The 21461-nt window shown below is 37.1% G+C and overlaps 1 protein-coding gene across 7 annotated transcripts in view; it reads left to right on the forward strand.

The window, feature by feature from the left end:
- Positions 1-21461, forward strand: part of Malrd1 (MAM and LDL receptor class A domain containing 1) — a 725534-nt gene that overhangs the window by 692547 nt on the left and 11526 nt on the right. The gene's annotated exons all lie outside the window — the stretch shown is intronic.

Here is a 21461-nt window from a genome sequence, read left to right on the forward strand (position 1 = left end):
CTCTAGGATCTGAAGTGCCCTGCCTGTCACCCGTTTTCTTTTCACCAGTATGGTTTACAGTTCACCCCGATCATGAAAGAGATTGATTTTTCCACACTTGGCAAGATAAGGGCCTACAAAGCTGCATGAATTTTTAAGAAATTACAGAACTACATCCTCTCCTGCACACCTGAATTTGTAGTCAGAGATACAGACTATCGTCAACACGGAAATGTCACTCAGCAGTCAGTGCATAACACACCATCTTTCCTATGTCGACTCATATGTCCTGCCTGATGAATTCCTCTTAGATCGCCAGCCTGCCGTGATCTTAATTAACAGGCACCCATCTTGATTTCATGAACTGGGGCAAAGTTAGTATGCAGCTACAATGTTCATTACCAAAAAGATATGACAGTTTTAATCTCTTCCCATTAAGATCTTATCCATGTATTATTTAATTTTTATTTTCCCAAATACACCAGGCAATGTGAAGCTTAAATGTCATCTGATTTCTCTTATATTAAAAACTCATGTTTCTATCAGGTATATATAAAGATAAATAGAAAGTAGGGAGATCTTTCTTCACATGAGCAGGAGAGAACAGGAGGTTGAGGGGGAAGAGAGGCAGGGAGGGAACGGGGATGGAAAAGAAAGAATTAAGGGGAAAATTATGAAAACAGAGCTTTTGAAAATAGGAAGGGAACCAAGAATGGGGAGGAGCAGGGAGAGAGGGGTGAGGAGGGATTAAAAAAACAGAAGAATTGAGGTGTATTATGTACACGCACCATTTTCCCACAGTAACCATAAACATTACGCACTGACAACATGTACAAATGAGAGAACATGAATGAGCGGCAGTCTGAGCTGAAAGGAGTTTTTTAGTCTAGTGGAAGAAACATGCGTGATCCCCTAGGTGAGATATTAGTTGTACTATTTGCATGCTGGAATACACATATATATTAGTTGGGATTCTCCAGGAAAAACACTATAAGATATACATATACACAGTCTCCAAAGAGAGAGAGACAGTGAGAGAAAGAGATCAATTTGTGTTTTAAGGAATTATCTCATGCAGTTGTGAGACTAGCAAGCTTGAAACCTGTAAGACCTGCTGACAGGCTGGAAATTCAAGTAAGAGTTGGTGGTAAGCCCTGAAACCAAATCTGCAGGCCAAGCCAACTGGATGGAAACTTTAGCAGGGTTTTTATGTTGCTGCTTAAAGCAGATTTTTTTTTTCTTTTCCAGGAAATTTCAGTCTTTGCTCTTGAGACCTACCCACATTATGGGTGAATAAAAAAGCAGGTTTCTTTACTTGAACATTTACAATCAGTTGACTTTAAGCAAAGCAAAGTATTGTAAATGTTCATCACAAAAAAAAAAAAAAATGCCTTCACAGCTACATCTAGAGCAGTGTTTGACAGAACAACTGGGCGGGGCACCATAGTTTAAACTGCCACATCAAGTTAATCCTCACAATACATAAACCCGTTGTCACATTAATGCAAGCAGTCAGAGGACACAGGAGTCTTAAATTCCAGACCTTGTCCATGTTCCCATTGGGCAGCCTGCGCCTCAGGCAGACGTGGGTGCCACTGAGTCACAGCCCGAAAGAGCCACCTGTCCTTCTCCTTTCCGTGATTGAGATGTACCTGTTCCTTTCTTTACTCTTCGTGTCCTTTCTTGGTCAAGTTCTATTTCTCTTTTCTCTTTCCATATTTGCTTATTCATTTTGTCGTAGTTTTCCGTCTCCCTCCCTGCCTGTACTTTGCTCCTTCTTACCATCACTTATTGATATGCCCCTGGGTTTCCTCCTACCCACCTCCCTTCCATGGGAATATGTGCATATCTTCCATAGAAGGTGTCCTTCAGTTCCAATGTTTCCGATGCTGTTGTCAGTATGTTAATGGTTTCAGCTCTCTTGTACTGAATTTCTATTCTAAACTCCAAATCCATACCGAGTTGTCAACCATTTATTAGGCTCCTCCAGATGAATTTTTTCCAGATACTTTGACTTTACTATATTGGATATTAGTGCCTATCATTTCTGTTTCCATGAGCCTAACTCTTTACGATCCCAGGATAAAGGGTAAACTCATTTTCTGAAATGAAAAGCTTAGTTTTTATTGTCCTACCAGTACAAACCACAGTTCTAATCTGAAAATAACAACCTCCCTCATGCAAGGGTCACAAGGAATTGAGTGAAGTTGGCTGTGCCCCTCAAATAAAGTCAAAATGGATCAAAGATCTAAATATTACAAGAGAAACATGAAATCTGCTGGAAGAGAAAATAGGTGGGAACTCTTGAGGACATAGGAGCAACGACTTCATGAACAAAACCCAAACTTCACAGGAAATAGTGCAAAGAATCAACAACTGGGATCTCATCCTATTAAAAAGTTTTTACAGGACAAAAGAAATCACCAGTAGACTGAAGAGACAACCCACAGAGTGGGGAAATATTTTATCCAGTAGTTCCTAAGATAAATGACTAATATCTGAACCATACAAAGAATTGAAAAAAATCAGACCCCCCAAATTTAAATACTCAATCCAAAAATGGGCATCTGAAATGAATACACTCTTCTCAGATGAAGTAGAAAAGCCTCATAAGTATGTGAAAAAATGTTCAACATCACAGATCATCCGAGAAATGCAAATTAAAACAAGTCTGAGATTCCATCTCACTCCAGAAAGAATGGCTGTCATGAAGAAATCAACCAATAACAAATGCTGGCAAGGCTGTGGGGTCTAAAGGAGCAGGGGAAGTGGGAGGGGCAGGGGAAAGGAAAGAAGGGAAAAGAAAAAATATGAGAAAAGGAAAAAATGGAAACAAAGTCTGTGTAAATAGGGAGGAGTGGAGGGAGTGAAGGGAGGGCAGAGAATGGGGAAAAAATAAGAACCAAGATATATCATATAAAGATACAAGATCCCAATGATCAATGTAACTATTTTATACCTAAAATGTACCAATAAACTTAATAAAAAAGTAAAAATTAGGATTAAATTTCCCATTTGACCAGCTATTCTTCTGCTGGGTATCTTCCCAAAAGAATTAAAAGCATCATACCACAATGATATATGTGTACCTACTTTTATAGTGACACAGTTTGTAATAGCTAAATTTTGGAAACAACCCAATGCCCATCAACCGATGAATGGATAAAAAAGATTTTTTTATATAATGGAGTTCTACTCAGCCATAAAGGAAGATAAACTTGAGACATTTATAGCTAAATGGATACAACTTGAGCTATACTCTTAAGTGAAATAAATCAGACACATGTAAATATTGCCTTGTGTCTCTGGTGTGAGAAACTGAATGGGTAAGTAAGGACCAAAATGAATAATAGATTATATGAAATCAGAAGAAAATGTTCAAAAAGAAAGGGAAACTGTGAAAGAGGGAAGGGGATAAAAGGAGGGAAAGGTGACAAAAAAGAGAAAAGAAGGAAAAAATGGAATCATTGGAGGGAGGGCAGGCGAGGGGGAGAAAAAGGAGGAATCAAAGTATACCATGTACAGGTACACACTCCCTCTTATGAATGTGATCATTATGTATATTTAAATTGTATGAATAAAATTAATTTTTTTTAAAAAAAAGGGTTTAAAATACCATGCATATTAATGACCCACCACAGATTCCCAGTAATTAGAGTAAGACACAACCTCACCCTGCAGGCTTACTAAGGGAAGCAGAATCTACTACATTAACAGTGTTCTCAGGAGAGAACTGGAAATTAAGAGTATGCAGGATTCTTGAAGTCTTTGTCCTTGGAGTAGGGCAGTGTTTGCGCTAAGAACTTTTTACCTCTTTCCCAGAGGAAGAAATGGTGGAAGGGAGGAAGATACTACTACCAGCACTATACAAAACACAATAATGGAAGGGATCCAAGAGAATTAATAATAAATAAATGAAAATTAAATTAATTAATAATAAAATTGGTGATACCAAGAAAGAAAAAGTAGAAAAATTTGCAAAACAGAATTTGCTTCCAGAGGCTGAAGTAGAAGAGGGTATCAAGAAAACGTTCTTAGAAGGACCTGGGGAAATGGAGAAGACTGGTGAAGGGGAGACCATCCTACAACCCAGTTATACGTGGTCTTCAAAAGGTGGGAAGGAGAACTTGTAGTTTCCTGTGGTCCACTTGAAGAAGCACAAAGAACAGAAATAAAATGGAATTATAGGGTTATCCAGACAACTTCCATTTGGACTGAAAGTAGACCCAGCTGTCTTCCTTTTGAAAGATGTTCAGTAATAGAAGGAACCCAAGTGAACTTCATGCCCATCCAATATGAAATCTATACTATCTTCATGGAGGATACAGCAGAAAGGACATCTACCCCATGCCCCTGTCGGAACTAAAGCAACCTGTTAAACAGTAGAGCCACCTCCCTACATTGACTGGTGGCCAGTTACATAAGGAGAGCCCTGCCTCCACTTCTCTGTGTCTGCACCACAGAACTGAGCCCTGACAAAAAGAGTGGGCTGTTTCAGACCCTCACTATGTCCCTCACGCTCGTCCTTAATACAGCCAAGAGCCTTGGTCAGAACTCAACATTATAGTTGGAGAAGGGCAAGAAACAAATACAGGTTTGAATCTGATATTGTTTGGCAACTTTAAAGTGGAATGAATTTTGTCAATCATTAAAAGTGGCCATAAAGTTAATAAATTTACCTAAAACATGTGAATTAGACCAAGAAGGATGGAAATTGATGGAATATGAAAGAAGTGAATGATTGAAAAAAAACAGAAATAGAAATAATTTCTCATTGTAGGTAACCCAAGTTTTAGTCTTGACCAGTAGAGACAGGTGAGATCCAAAATAACATTCCTGTCTCTGAACTTCTGATTGATGTCCCCATCCCCTTCTGTCTCCCTAGCATTCTGTCTCAGATTTCTAATGTCACAAGTCTTTATTCTCCATTAACACCGAAACCAATTATCCCCCGAGACTGTATTCTCAATCTTAGTAGTGATTTCCTTAGTTACTCATTCCAAACTCTGTGACCCACAATTAAGTTCTCACTGGTGGGACTGGAAAAGAGGAGGCATCTCTCAGAGAAAATAGAGCAAACTCCAGATAGAGCAGTACCAGAGCTACAGGTCTCCCTAGTGGAAGATGCCTCCCTGACCTCAGGGATTTTCAAGGCTGTGTGGCACAAATAGTTGCAAGGGAGTCATTTTGCAGGTGCTGAAATGCATATGTTCTCTTCCAAAAGGAGTCTGATGAAGAAAGGTGCCTGTGGCCTGCTTGCCCCCTCTTATGTCCTCTTTCTCAAATCTCCTCCTCCTCATCTCCTCATCTCACATCTGAATCCCACTAAAATTCACTTAGGGGGATATCGTTAGTGGGAGCAAACAGCAAGTTAATCTGAGATTGTGGCTCTTCTGTGAAAAGTCACGTGACAAGAGTGATTTGTAATATTGCAGCGGGAGCAAGACATGAGCCCCTGCCACACTGCTCTCCTCTCTTCCCCCTCCTCCCATAGAATAGAAGTCATAATCGACAGGCACAAGTGGACGTAGCTGGACTCACTTTCTCATTTTTGTCACATGGCCGAATTATAATTTCTGTCATTTTAAGGAGTTTAACTTATACCTCCAGAATTCCATGAAATTTCATAGAAAGAACTCATACAGTGTCAGATGTTTTAGAAATATTGAACTAATATAAAACTTGTAGATATCAAGGTAAAATATTAAAGGAGATACATAGTTTTGTAAAATTATTTTGGGGAATACTCAAGTGACAGTGTTCAGAAAAGCACTAAACGTGTTCTTCTTTTCCTACACCTTACTCTTGAGAAGAGTATATCACTTATCCTCAGATCTCACAACTTGTCATATCCTCTTCCTGGCCTAGCTGTTTGTTTGCATGTAGTCTTTATATGATCCAGATATTTTCTGCCATCCTATCTGGATTAGTTATTCAAAATGTTGTCTCCAACAACACTGTTACAGCATTTATCACAAAGTATAGCAACTTAGCTATTTCCATAATAAGCCCATCTTGGGCTGGGGATGTAGCTCAGTGGTTCTGCCACCTGCCTCGCAAGTACAAGGACCCAAGTTCAATCCCCAGTACCAAAAAAATAATAAAATAAAATAAGCCCATCTTTATATCTCCAATAGCTAGCATCACATCCTTATTTGGTAACAAATATATAATTATGGAGGGTTAACTATACTTTATTAAGGATTATTTATACTTCCTGCCATCAAAAATCATTGCTTACATCTAGTGATCACATTCAAATAGATTCAACTTCAAAACAAGTCATTTTCGCATTAAAGTTATACAAAATGTTTGGCCAAGAAATAGTTCAGTGAAATAACAGTGGCTCACTTGAAAATCACGCCAATAACTAGAAAAACACAAAAATGAATGTAAGCAGGAAATGATCACCCTCTCCAAACAAGCCTCAACTGTACGATTTTGTATTATACTTTGTAAAAAGATGCTGTCGTATAAAAGACCCTTCAGTATCTTGAAAGAAGGTTTTAATTAATTTTTTAAAAAACATGGGATGGCGACTCTGTATTCAGACAATGCTAGGCCCAGGAACAAACCCCTTAAAGCTACTGTTAGAGTTTTATTACACTTTCCATGACCTTCTGTGAACTACTTGCCACCTTGGATTCAGGGGAAAGCGAGCAACTTCTACTGTCTTAGTCAAAATAAAGAATTTAGCAGAAAGACATTGAAGGCCTCAAAGAGCTCAAGGGTAAAAATAAATGAGGTTGGAGCCTCAAGAAGACCTGGATCCAGGGAAATTCATCTGCCTCTCATCCCCGCCTCTGCTTGCTTTTCTGCTGTGTGCATCTCTCTCTGTCAGTATATTTCCTCTACTTGCTGTCCATGTAACAAAATGGTGTTCACTAGTGGATGAACACTACTCATGATTTCCCCAGGCATGTGGATAGATGCAATGTCTTATTGTCCAAATTGCATATTACAAAGGAACGCCTTCTGATCAGCCAACTTGGGTTGAGTTCTCATTTCTGGACAAATCGTCTTTGGGGAGCATGATCAATGGCACACGCAGTGCTTTGGGGAGCCCATTAGCTGGCACTGTGGTGGAGGTGAATGGCCAAGAAAGAGGTCAGCACAAATGATCTCTCCAAGCCGTCCACTACAGCTGGTCCAAAATGCACCAAATGTTGATCCATTACACTTTAGAGAGCACATCAAACATGGCAGCCTTTAAGAGTTGTTCATAGAAAGTGGAAGTTGATGTGACCATCAATTCTATATCTATAAATCAAGATTTAAGAGTCTAAATAAATAGCAAACCATTCATTCTTCCTTTAACTGCAACCAGATTATACCTGCTCTCTCCTATTTTGCACTGTATCATCTTTGCCTGGGGAAATTTCGAATAAACAACTGTTCATTGCCTTACATTGGACCAATACTCCTAAAACATTATGCTAACTTAACATAGAAACTGACAAAAGTTTAAAATGAGCATTTCATTTAGTTAAGCTAAGAAATAAACATGTCTAATGAAAATTATCTGGAAAATCTTGATGTGGACTTTTTCTAAATAATCTCTCAGGATAATAAATTAGCCCAGGCTACTGTGAGAAAATACCATAGGATGGGAAGCATAAACAGATATATATTCTGCATAGTCTGGAGTCTGAGAAGTCTGAGATCGAAGTGCCAACAGATTCATTTCCTCTTCCCAGCTTGCAGGTCACCTACTTGCTGGGTCTTCACATGGCAGGGAGAAAAGGAGCTGGTATCTCTTCCTCTTCTTACCAGGGCACTATTCCCACTAGGGAGGCTTCACCCTCATGGCCTCATTGAGCCTGATTACCCTCAAAGCCCCACCTCCTAATACCATCACTTTAAGGATTCGGGCTTCAACATATAAATTGGTTTCGGGGGAGCACAAACATTCCGTAGGTAGCAGTAATATGTGCAGCAGTGGAATGATAAATGAGTGGAAGGCATAAGTGGGATTTGGAGGAAATCTCATAACATTGTGCTTACGTGTACTCAGACTTTATTTGTGCTATTCTTAAGAGGACACAAAGAGATACCAAATAATACTCCTACTTTCCGGTCCATACTCATTTATAACATGGTTTCTATCATGATTTCCCATGATAGAAATGCAAACCGAAATACCATAAGGGTAAATAAGAGAGAATGATCACATAAATAATGTTTATATTTATTCTAAGAAAAGAGAGGTGATTAGGACCTCAAATCCTGGAGCAGGTACTATGGAAGATACAGGTTGTTCTTTAGGACTCTTGAATAAGTGGCCCTAGCTCCTCAATAAACTATTTATTCCTATATCATTAAATTCTCTCTGCCAGAATCTTTCTCACTGCAAACACTTTGTGTGATAATGTGAATCTTCGAAGGCAGAGGTTTAGCTTCTATCCAAGTTGGAGATCCCTGGATAGGCCTAACGGGCCTAGCAGTGAATATTTATTCCTAGCAAAAAATCAAAAGTTTTCTTAGTCTATGCCTTAAGCCATCCAGCTGCTTCTATAGCTACGGTGTCACTAGTGAGCCTGCCTTGGGCCCAGAAATGAACATTTAGTCCTAGCAAACTGGAATTCTACTAGTGCAGTGGCCAAGGTGGTCTCATAATGCTAGCAAAACCTTTGCTCTCTCCACAATTCCCCGTGTGCATTGGTCCACAGGATACACAGCTGTTCTCACAGTGTGAGGCCCAAAAACTTAATCCCAATCCCTAAGCAGATATTGCCCACACTCTCACAATGCTGCTGAAGTTTAACTTTGAGCAAGGAAAGAGAAATTGAGAACAAGGCTTTCAAAACAGAGCTGGGCCACCCATGTATTTCCTCCTCTTCTCCCTGCCCTTTCTCCTCTTTTTTTATCTCCTTCTCCCCTTCTTCTTCCTCCTCTTCCTCTTGTTCCTCTCCTTTTCTGTTCTGAAGAGAGGCCTAGGCAGTCTGCTCCCTGATACTTTTCCCTTCATCTCTGCCCTCCCTTTCTTGTTCTGCAATGGGAGAAATGACCCACAGGAGGCCTCCAAGAAAAGAAAGCATTTTTCCCAAGTTCATAAAACTTTCCACTTCCTACTCATAGCTCAGAGAGCATGGAGTGAGAGATTCGCAGGGCAAGTCTTGATATATTACCAGAGGGCAGTGCATTCTGGATCCAGCAATTCAGAGGGATGTATCAAGAGGGCTACAAAGAGGAGACAGCATCTGTATTGAGACCTGATAGATGATGAAATCTGATGGAGTTGAACAAAGCAGTTTCTAGAAATTAAAGATAATGTGGCAAGTTGTGGTTTCAAAACTGGTAGATGTAGTCATTGGGCATTGGAAGGAACCACATACACTTTACCCAGAAAAGTACACAGCAGAGAGTATTAAGGGTTTTACATGCCTATCAAAGAGACTTCAGCTTATTTGTTTTAAAAGAGCAAAACAGGTCAAGCACTGTCTGCTCTCTGCCATAACAGACCCATCCTCTCCCTCTAAATGGGATGGAGAAGGTTGCTACTGAATGTAGAGGTTGAGTTTTGTGGATTTTGTTGCCTGCCCCCTTGTGTGTGATCTGATTGTACATTGTGTTTGGCCAAAGGGGAGCATGTCGAAAGAAGAAAGAGGGTAGGTGGAAGAGTGTTCGTAATCCCGGCTCCCCTGATGCAGCTGGCTGCTCGTATTCTGGATATAACTTCATAAAATGCCACTTTTTCAAACACTTCTCAAATTTGCCATTTCCAGTATGTCAACAGTTTTCCACTAGACCCTTACTTCATATAATCCAGAAAGTGAGTTATGTAAAAGAATAAGATGATGTCTGGTTTGTTTGGTTTTTTTAAGAATGAGGAATGTGAGGATAGATTCAACAAGATGAAGAAAGGGATTGGCTAAGAACATAAGCCTGGTCCCGAGGTTCAAATGAGAGGGGTAAGGCTTGAACCTGGGAAGCAGAAATGGACTTAATACAGGGGGTGGCAAAAAGGTCAGTGGTGATTCCAGGGTATTTCGCTTGGGCAGCTGCATAATTAGCAATGCTACTAACTGAGACCCTGCAACTCAGGGACAGATAAATAAATTATTTGGATAACAGATAAATATTTTGATATTCTTATTTTATTATGTATCAAGTGATGAAATTGAACTAAATCCATTTTCCCGAGACTCTAAGTTCTTCTCAGAATTTAGGTCATACATGCATATTTTTATAATTTTCTAATAACTTTACTTTTATTTATTTTCTTAACCATCTCCTAAGCAGAAATATTTATGAAATCATATATTTAAGGTGCAACTTGTAATTTCTTCTGATATACTTTTAGTATGAAATGTAATTATATAGTTACAATTAATCACTCATATAACTAATGTTACATCTGGAAATTATAAATTAAATGATCTTAAAATTTTTTTCAGCTTTGAAATTGCCTGATTTAAATAGACTATTGAGCTTAGTTCTTTGAGAGCCTAAATATTTCCTGGTTGTATCTGAACTGTATTAAGTCTTTCAGCTGTTAGGGGGCCTTTGATTTGAGCGGTGTACTACTTTTATCTTTGCTTATAATTCATTGAGAGAGTTAATGGCTCATTTAAAAATAATAAAATGCCTAACTTTAAGGTTAGATGAGACATTTGACAAATCTATCTGAATGATGTTCTTGTCCACACAATTGACTGATGGTTAAAAACTGTAATGTGTGATTCTATAATGTGTGAAACTATAATGTGTTGTAATTCTTTTTGTTGATAAATCTCTAGAAAAAGCAGTGATGGCACTGTTTGAATTTTGTAAATAACATACAAAGCAAATGAAAAACCAGATGGCTCAGACTTGCAGATTTGCAATAATATATCAAGGTCTTGAGATTCAGGCTCTATGGGATGAACAGAATTTGTGATACCAACAGCCATTTTTTCTAGACAAATAGAGGACTTATTGATTGAAGAAATAGAATGGATTTCCAAAAGCATGGCTTTAATTCTTCCCTTACCATGAAAACAGAACGCGAAAATGGAAGACTTCCCAGAGGAAAAGTTGAAAATTGTTATCCTCTCCCATCTTCCCCAAGTCACTATGGGAGGAAGGAACCATTCCTGCCTTGGGCTTCCAAAGCCCATTGTTCTCAAGCTTGTTTGCACTGGGCATGTGAACTCTCAGTTTGGTGTCTCCCTTGACAGATTGCAAGCTTCATGGTGACAGAATCTTGTCCCAGTCATATTTACCTCCCTAAACTCAGCAAATGGCAGATAGGAATCATCTCAGTAAATATTTGTTAAATCTAACTTCTCAGCTTGTCCATACTTGGGTATCAGAGCCCAAAGAAACATTTTATATTCCAAATATAATACTTTGCTTGGCCATAATGCTCCAGAATTTATTCACACAAGAATCCTGGCAGATGATTTAAAAGGTTGGATGATCTCCTTGGGTATCCTTGAAGAAGTTCCTTCAAAAATAGTTTGATCTTCGTTCTGTTTTCCAGAAGCTGAAAGGAAATCTAAGGAAATGCAAACAGATGCCCCCGTATGTGAGCTTTGCCAGAGTCATTACTGGGGTCCAGGATGGCTGTGAATCAATCCATGATGAGAAAAGCAAATCTTAGAATATCAGTGAAAAGTAGAAGGGAGTAACAAAAACCTGCAAGTATAAGTGTTCATAATCTATGGCTGAAGCTAAGCACCAAAAATCTGGGCATTTCAGGGAGGCAGGAGATTAAATTTTGTTAAATGTATGCTCTCAGTCTGTTCAGTGCAGTCTGCAGCCCACACTGTTTAATTTGGACACTCAGTGCAGCCAAGATTTTGGCCTTGAGGTTTCTTAAAAGCAAGGCCTGGCATCTGACAACTTAATTACCAATTTTACTCATAGGACAGCTCTTGTTCTATTTTTCTTGGACAGGTCATTTCTGAATGAGTTTATGATGAACTCTTTTCAAGAGAGAAAGTCATATTTATAGAAAAAAAAACCCCACAAAATCGGAAATGTCATGTGGATTTCAAAATAATTTCTTATTTTAACTTACTATCTCCTATTTATTTAAACAACTTTGTATAATTTATGATATTATTTGGCTCTAAAAATCTGTTTGCATGTAATGGATCAGGAACCTAGGTATTGAATAATGCAATTCCAGGAATGGGCACATGTTTGTTATTGTCATTCAGTATCATAAAGTGTCTTAAATCTGTTGCGATTGGACAGAAATGCCAAATAGCCTAAGGAAAAACATCAATTTAGAATCACAAAGACAACTTTACTGTAGAATAGCCCTTTGCTCTAATTATTCTTTCCGAAGATATCCTTTCTCTATTATTACTTTCCCAATACAATGTCTCTGGCAGAGACAGCCCCTGGAGTTGGGTAGCCCAGAGTTAAGATATTTTTCTGCATCTTCTTCTGTCCACTGATAGTCTCATACCAAGAAGACAGCAATATTTCTAGGTTGTGTTTGCTTCTTCGTATTCAGTAATCAGAGGAGAAGAACGTGTTGTAGGAGCATCAGGTATAGTCCTGAAAGAGATAACCTGTTGAAAGACTAGAAGGCAGTAAATGTAAGTGAGGTATTTTATTAGTAGTAAATTATATAGTCTCATGATGGCAGCTAGTAAATATATTTAACACCATTGACTAGAGAATCAGCATTCTAAATGTTATGGGCCAAGTGTGGTGGTACACACCTATAATCCCAGCCCTCAGGAGGCTGAGGCAGGAGGATTGCCATGAATTAGAGGCCAACCTGGGCTACAGAGTAACATCAAGGCCAGCCTGGACTATATATCGAGATCCTGGCTCAAACAAAACAAAAGTATTCTAAATGTTATGATTCATTTATGTTACTAAGGAATAAAGAATGGGAAGAATTAGCTTTTTAAGTTTGCTTCTGCACTTGCTTTGTTATTCTTTGGATAGACTCATTTTTGCTTCCCAATCTTTAACCACACCATTTCTCCTTAAAAAGCATCCTCAGAGACACTCTTGCAACTTCAAAAATCTGTTTACCATGTTGGAATTTTGAGCTCACTAATGAATCAAAGGATAGAATGACGACAGCTATTCAAAAACTAGCTTACTTTGATTGAAAAATAAAAACCATAATCAGAAAACATTAGCAGTTCATTCACATATTTGTTAACAGGTATGACCCACCCAATGTGTGCTAGCAGCTGAGAATATGAAAATAAATAAGAGTTTACACTCTAGAGAGAAGGGTTATAAAAGTCAACAAACTAGTGCGGCAGTAATTATTTGTCAACTGAGTATGGACACTTCCTAGAAAGCACTGGGGAAGCTCAGAAAAGGAGAGGGAACACTTTGGAACAGAAGGGAGGACAACAGGGTAGGGGGTTGAGCAGGGATTTAGACAGGAGACGCTGAGTCACTCAGTTCTGGACTCATGGATTGAGATCCGGGAGCTGACGGAAGAATAGCACCTTAGGAAAACTGCGCGTGTGAGGGCAGAGACATTCAGAGAGAATGCTGTGCTTAGTGTGAAGAAAACTAGTGAGATAGGAAAACATGGTGGATGATGAACTGGGAAATCAACAGATAAAGATCATTTTTAAGAAATCTGGATGAAATGTCAAATCTATGTATGATTTCTCTTTTATTATTTTTATTTTGAAAGAAGCTTTTTCTCTTCGATAGAGAAAATTCCACATCTATAACTAATAATTTTAAAATCGACAGATAAGGATTTAGTTTTATTTTTAAAAACTTGAGAAGGAAGATAAGGAACATGTCCCTAAGGCTCTTTTAAAATGACTACAAATAGATGCAGTTTTATTGGCTTTTAAAATGTATTCAGTATTACTGACTGAAATTATTCATAGACCTGGGATAGTTTTAACTAAATGTATTAATAAATTCAAACAGGGCCATATTTAAATAAATTTGAGACTTTTCAGGAGTTATAATGAAATAAGGCAATTTTTTGAGACAGATTCTCACATTGGATTGTCAATTTGAAATTGTCTAAAAGATTTAGATAAAAGGAAGTTGCTAGGCAATTGCTAAGGGAAATCACAGAGGCTGATAATTAATTTCAACACTAAAATCAGTTTTCAATCAAGCAGATTATGTGTCTAAAAAATTCAATAAGGAAATTAGAGAGTTTTCATATAGAGCAGTTTACACTGAAAATACTTCATTCTGATCAGAAAAAGTTACAAAATACATGGTCCTTTCCAACTATGGGATTTTGTGGTATCACATTCATAAGAAGGAAGAAGAAACGAATACTTTCAGAAGAGGTAGCTAGCAAACAGTTATTGAGTGAAAGTCAGATAGAACATTGAGTATTTGTTCATATTTAGAAACTTCCTGCCATACTGACAATGTGTAGGGAAGGACCGGCTGTTTTTGCTTTTAATTCCAGTCTACCTTATGCCTATAGACTATGGTAAAGAATTATTACAAAAGTTAAATTAAAACACACAAAATATCTGTCCAAATGTCATATTCTTAGCATTAACAAAAGTAAAAGTGTTCTACCAAATTGCTATGAACGTTTCTAAACATTTACTCTTGAATGTTATGTTTACTTGTCATGGAGCAATTACCCAATAAAACTGAAGCTATGTAAAACTATATGCTGATAGCTCAGAGGAGAGCATATGGTAGATGAATAATGTAATGTTTCCAAATAATGTTTCCTAAGTAAATTGCAAAAGACTAGCTCTGCCCATTGGGACTTAATCTTTAAGTGGTAAAGATATTAGTGTAAATAAATACATGCCACCAAGCCTATTTTTCAAGGGAGTTTCAGACATAGATTGTCAAGTATAACTTGTCTAAAAGTATTTAGAAACAAGTTACTAGGTGATTACTGAGGATGGTCATAAAGATAGCATTATTACAATTCAATTTCAACCAAAGAGATTATGTAATCAAGATAATTTAGTAAAGAAATTTGACTATATTTCATATAAACTAATTTAGCTGGAAAAAAATTTCATGCCAATGAGAGAAAGTACTCTAAAGTTGTGATCAAAAACTCTGATGAATGTTTAAATTTTAAAAAGTGGTCTCACTGAAAGACACTGCCATTAATCCCCCTTGAAACACTCCTTCTTGCTTCATACACATTTATCCCACCATTCTGGCCACTTTCGTGAGCAGTTCTGGAAGTCCTCTTTTGTGTCATTTTTGTGGCTGCCTCCGAGTCCTGAAAAATACTCAAAACATTTACTTTTCATAGTCATTGTGACTTTGGGAAAAGCCAGAAGTCACGTGGTGCCACTCTGGTGAACAAAGCGGATGAGGATGCACCTCAGTGTTCTTATGAGCCTGCTTTTCCTTGGACAGCACCTGGCAACATCATTCACTGTATTCTTGATCACATATTCTAAAGACACGGAAGAGGACTTCTAGAACTGCTCCAGAATGTGGCAAGAGTGATGGGGTCTCTGGGTTTAAATCAAGAGGCAGTATTTTGAGGGAGCTTAATGGCAGTGTGTCTTCTACTGTTATAAATTTTTAAAAATTTTAAATATTCATGGTATATTTTGATCACTCCTATTCATTCCAGAGTTAACAAAAGTTCTGGCTAAGGCAGGAGCATTTAGGAACAAGTGCTGAAATTGGGGACAACCTGACAAATTCAAAACCAGTAGTGCTAGGGTGCTAGCAGATAGCCTGAAAGGATAATAAGAGGGGAAACTTACAGAGGAAGTGAAGATTGTGGGTGGTGATATCTTATCTTGTGGGCAAATGATTTCTAAGGAGCTGGGGTGGGGGGGGGGTGCAGGTAGCAGAAATCCTGTGTAATCTTTTCTAAATTGTAAGATCGTCCCCATACCCTGAGATCCCGATACACAAAAACCTCATGAACAGAATTAGGGGAATCCAACTAAGTGCAGGAAAAGAATTTTAAATTATGTTTAATCTTCCTGCCCAGCATGAACGTCTTGATGTTGCTTCTTCTGAACTTCGTCAGTATGCACAAATACCCTTCGTCGTCACCTTGAAATCTGAATTATTACCTTGAAGGTCTTTTCCTTATTTGCCTATACTGATCATTCTCAAGGTTTTTGGTCTCAAGATACCTTTTTTATACCTTTAAATGTTATTAAGGGCCCCAGAGGGTTTTTTTAAATGAGATGTATAGCTGTCAAAATTTATCATATTAGAAATTAAAAATGAGAAATATTATAATTTATTAATTCATTTAAAAATAAAACTATATGCACTCCATGTTAACAAAAGTAGCATAATGAAAATGTATAAAATAACATCTATAACATAAATAACATTTTCTGAAAAATAAACTTTACCAACTTTGGGGCTTGAGGTACCATATCCACACACGGAGAAAGAAGAGAAAGAAAATATGTTCAGAACAGGTAGCTAGCCAAAACTAATTGAAGGAACAGTGTATGTCAGCCAAGTAATGATTATTTATTCATGTATGTATTTATGATACTTAGTTAAAGCTACTCAAACTAAAATATAACTGTAGTGAGGGCTGGTATGGAATTCTAATATCTATTTCTGCAACAAAACCACCGAAATATTTTGCTATGTTGAAGAATATAAATAGAAGTCAACCTAATACAGATATATATCTTTTGATGTAATTATGAATAATTTTATACTACACCAAAATCTGGCACTGTGGTAATTTAAGTATAGTAATAATGTAATGTTTCTGAAACAGGTCAATAAAATTTTTGTGCTATTACTTTACAAATTCGCTGGTCTATCTTGCATTTAAAATGGTCTATTTACCCATGTGTGATTTTATATCATATATTATTCATGTTAAAAATACAAGTTTAGTGATTTATCCAGTTCTTTGAGTCTTTGCACAGTTTGTTATGTAACAGAACAAAAAATATCTGTCACTTAAGTCTTCAGAATATTAGTTGCTATCTTTCTGGTGAAAAATACAGGATTTTCAAAACTCTTAAATTTTGTTTGAAAGCTTGGGTTTTCTCATTAACCACAGATACTACCAGTTGTTTTCTTTGATACATAAGCCTTTCTTCATTTGTTTTTATGAAAATCTCTGGCCTTAGTCTAAATAACCATATGTTACCTGTTAGTCATTCTTTCAATTTAGTGAAATAATTTCTCCAAGAAAAGCTGAATAGTTTAACATGCAACTCAGTGTCACAGTGCTTTCCTATAGACAACATAGACCTGTTTTTACTTTTCCAAAAATTGCCTTATTATGCATACTTCACAGGATGCTAAAAGGCTCATAATAGAGTTGAAAGTTACCATGATTAATATTTTTGCTGTTTTATCAAAGTCAAAATTATCTTGTAAAAATTTGTTGCAAGCGTGTGGTAATAAGAGGTATACATTCTTGTACCATGATGTTGACTAGTGCTGACACCAGCAATTTTCTCTTCAACTGTATTAATACTATCAGAGAAACCACTGCACATCTTTATAATAAAAATCACTAATCCACCTTGAACACTGAATGATTCGTTCACCCATGTATCTTGTTAGTATTATACAAGTAGCACGAATTGGTAAATCCCTGGAAGAAACCTTTCTACCCAGGCTCCATAGCCCATGCTTTGAGAAACACTACTCTCTACCATTACATTTTTTTGGTTTCATTTTGTTTTGCTTTCCATTGAATATTCTTTAAAGCATTTCCTTGAAAGGACTATATAACGTTGTCTCAGTACATATATGATCATTTATTCTATTATTAGACAAAGAGGTTGTATCTAATTTTTCATTATTTTCAACAATTTGTCAAGAAGCTCTTTCTGTATAAATCTCTGTCTTCCTCTCCATTTCTTAAAGACGGACTCCTGGTAGTTTTACTAGGTCAAGAGAGGTATTTGAAAGTGTGCTTTCTAATCTCTTTCCAGTGGCACTCTCTTGCTCTGCATCTGCTTTATGTTAGGGGGCTGTGAATTTGATAACCGTCTACTAAAGAAGTGAGTGAAGACCGAACTCCTATTGGCACCATGGGTTTTCCACAAGGTTAAGTTATAGGAACTTGGGTCAGCTTTCTTCACGCTAATTACATCCATATTCCTGGGCAAGTTCCCATTAAAGAGCTCCGCCAGAGCAAGAGCGCTTTAAACAGTGACAGGGTTTGTGGTCAGCATACTTATTTCCTGCCTGCAAAAAGTAGAAGAAAAATACAGCAGCTGTTATATCATATGAATAAGTTTAGCAAAATTCGTGTCCCGATTGTTTGGTTTTGTGACCCTAGCTGATTAATCCTTTCCTCTCTGTTTCACAGCATTTCTGGTTGTGTTTGTAGACTCAATTTCATTCTGAATTTTTTCACCCAAACATTTGGTCCTTAAAGCCTTGGAGATGAAAACTGGAGTTCATACATATTTCCTTTTAATTTTTTCTGGCTTTTAATCGTTGGCTTGCTGCTTTTCTTTCTTTTTTTTTCTCTTAGATTGTTTATGTCTTTAAAAACATAAATATCATCTTGATAGAAGTAAAACCACTTTATAGCTATTTCCATTTCCTACTTCTCATGATTTTGATTTTTTTCTTTATCAATAATCAGATCACATGGTATTTTATGAATACATACTCATTGAGAATAAATTAATCTAATAGCCTCAATTTATTCTTTCTTTAAGTACTCTAAGACATTACACAATTTTAATCTACCTGTAGAGTCTTATATCAAATCCAATATACCATACTATAATCATGTACTATAAATTATAAGTTAGGTGCTCATTTTTTAAAAATCATAAACATGAATTTATTAAAATAATTCCTATATTAAACTCCCTATCATAGTCTTGTGCTTCAAGATCTCCATAATCTCTCCTCTTTACTTGGAGCACCTTTTCTTACATCATCTTCACTAAAGCACCCCTTGGCAGAGTTTCAGAGTGCTATTTTGGAAGATATCAGTTGCAACCACCTAGTGAAACCCACTGGTGTTTTCCTAAAGTGTTGTTGGAGGTTTTGTTACTTTTTTGCACAAGATGACAGGAACCAGACCCATACATTGCCCATCAGATGTGTTCTAACCATCTGGTTTGTTTCTTTTTGAAAATCTGCCTTATCCTGATTAAATTTTAATTCTCGAATATTAAAGTTATATCCTCCATTGAATAAAACATCCTACATTGAATAAATACATAGACTCTGATGATATCAGTTTCATATACTGTCCATTTCTTCACCTCTGGCTCAGTTCTCTTTTCCTGTTCTCCAATTCCCTCCAACTTCTTACACATTTATTTGTTCTATGTTGTTTTATTGTGCTTATTTTTGAAAAATGCCATAACTTTTTACAACAAAGGACAAAATGGTCATGAATTTTAGAATTTGTGATAACCTTCCTTTAAAACAGTGAATCCAGACAGGCTAACATGTAGACTGTAAATGATCAAAGACAAAGTGTAAAATAAAACTTATTAAGGATCAAGGGAAGAAAGATAAGTCCTGGGAATCATAGTATACTGACAATTGCATAGGAAATGCAGGATAGCAGTCTCATACTACTACTGCAAGACAAAAATGAACAGTCAAGAAAACAAACAAAAAACCCGTTTCCCATCGGAATAAAAACAAACAAAAGACTATCAATCATTGAATTTTAGAATGAGATCTGGGTATTAATAGCACCTCAGTTAAAAAAATATTTCTAAAAGATCTCTTCTTGGCATAGACAAATATTTTTAATGAACATTAAAATAGATATGAGTAGTAGAAATCTATAAACATTTTCTTTTATTGAAAGACATATTCAGAAAAGTATTCATGCTCCTTAGTCTCAAGGCTGGAAATCTGTGGAAAACTTAATTGAAGAGTTCAAAATGAAAGAGGTAGAAATGAAGAGAGTAGAACTGGGATTTGCTTCTGTGACACTTCTGGATTCACTATTAGTCAAACTAAACCAAAAGTAATATAATAAACATGAGGCTTAGAATAAGTGAATTCCATTTTCACCAGGGAAATGATTGTATTCATAATTTAAATGCATCATTAAAAAAATCTTACATGTACTTTTATGGCTAGAAAACATCTTTCCCCAATAGTAACAAATCAAGTACTTAATACCCTGAAAATTCACGTAAAGACCTTGATATCCATCTGTGAATGTTCCATACCCCTCACTTGTCAAGATAGCTTTCAGGGACACAGACTTTTGTTTGTCAAATTCTGTAAAATGACTATTTTGTACCAAATTCATTTTTCTCCAGTCATAAGGAATTTTTCGGTCTCCATGTCAGCAAAACATGGCAAAGTCTTGTGTATTCAGCTCATCTCCATTCCTCTTCAGGGAAGCCCCCAAGCTACTGCTGTGGGCTTTCACTTAAATAGGCGGAGAAGAAATTGATAAAGAGAGCATGGAAGTCAGCTCTTGGCCTGCTAAAAGTCTTGGGCTAAATGGGATGGGAAACTAAATGCCAGTGTGACTCTATTAGAACAATCATAAAACAGTGAATTGCCTTTCCTCTCCGGGAGTCAGTAAGTGTCTGATTGGGCATTGGTGAGGGATAAAAGCCGAGACTTATTAGTGAACTTTGTTCCATTGTTAAGCCTTCAAACTGCAGGCCTTTACAAGTTATCCATTCTGCAAACACTGAGTTGATTCTCCCATATTCCTGCTACTGGATGAAGCGCTGGAGTAGAGAGATGGGGAAAGTAGATATGGTGCTTACCCTCCAGAAACTTCTAGTCTTGTAGAGGACCTCTCAGCTGTCCCATCTGCTTAAAAAGGGATGGACACGATGACCACAAAGACCCTTGCTAGCTCTAAATTAATAAATCTGTCTTTAAAAATTAAAGTGCTAAAAAACTTAAGGAAAATAAAAATTAAAGTACTAGTTATTCTCACTAATTTTTTTTTTTTTTTTTTGGTACCGGGGATCAAACTCGGGACCTTGCTCTTGCAAGGCAGGTGGCAGAACCACTGAGCGAAATCCCTGGCCCTATTATCACTAATTTTTAACCTCCCTCTTTTTTTCCTTAGTGCACCTTCATTAATTCCAAGCTCTAAGGATGAAGAGAAATAAATAGGGAGTTTAAAAGATAAACTTGAGTCATTAGTAGGGAAATGGATGCACCTTGAGACCATGATGTTAAGTGAAATAAGTCAGACAGTGGAGCTTAAATATCACATCATTTATATGAGAAACCCAAGGCATAATTAAAGGATAGATAGTAGGAAACAGGAAGATAGATCTTGTGCAAAAGGGAAGGGGGTGGGGCAAGAGATAGAGAAGAAAACAGGGAGAGAGAGGAGACAAAAAAGGAATTGAGACCATCTGAAAGAGCCAGTGACCACACTGGAAGATCATTGGTCCCTTTCAGGTGGTTAACTCACAGGAATCATGTCAGCAATCTTCAAATATTGTCAGGCACCTTAGAAGCAATGTACAGAAATTAACTCATTAGCAGAAGTTTGAGAGCACACTCCCACATTCATGCACACAAAACATCTTTTGATGGAGAAATAACTGGGTTTGTCACTTCAGAGCCTGTTGATGTCTGCATTACAATTATGCCAGATTCAGAATGTGTTGTTCTCCCTACTTTTAAGTGGATAG

The sequence above is a fragment of the Heterocephalus glaber genome, unplaced genomic scaffold (genome assembly GCF_053883595.1).
Source record: "Heterocephalus glaber isolate CG9 unplaced genomic scaffold, H.glaber_assembly_v1.0 deba00000768, whole genome shotgun sequence".
NCBI classification, from domain to species: domain Eukaryota; kingdom Metazoa; phylum Chordata; class Mammalia; order Rodentia; family Bathyergidae; genus Heterocephalus; species Heterocephalus glaber.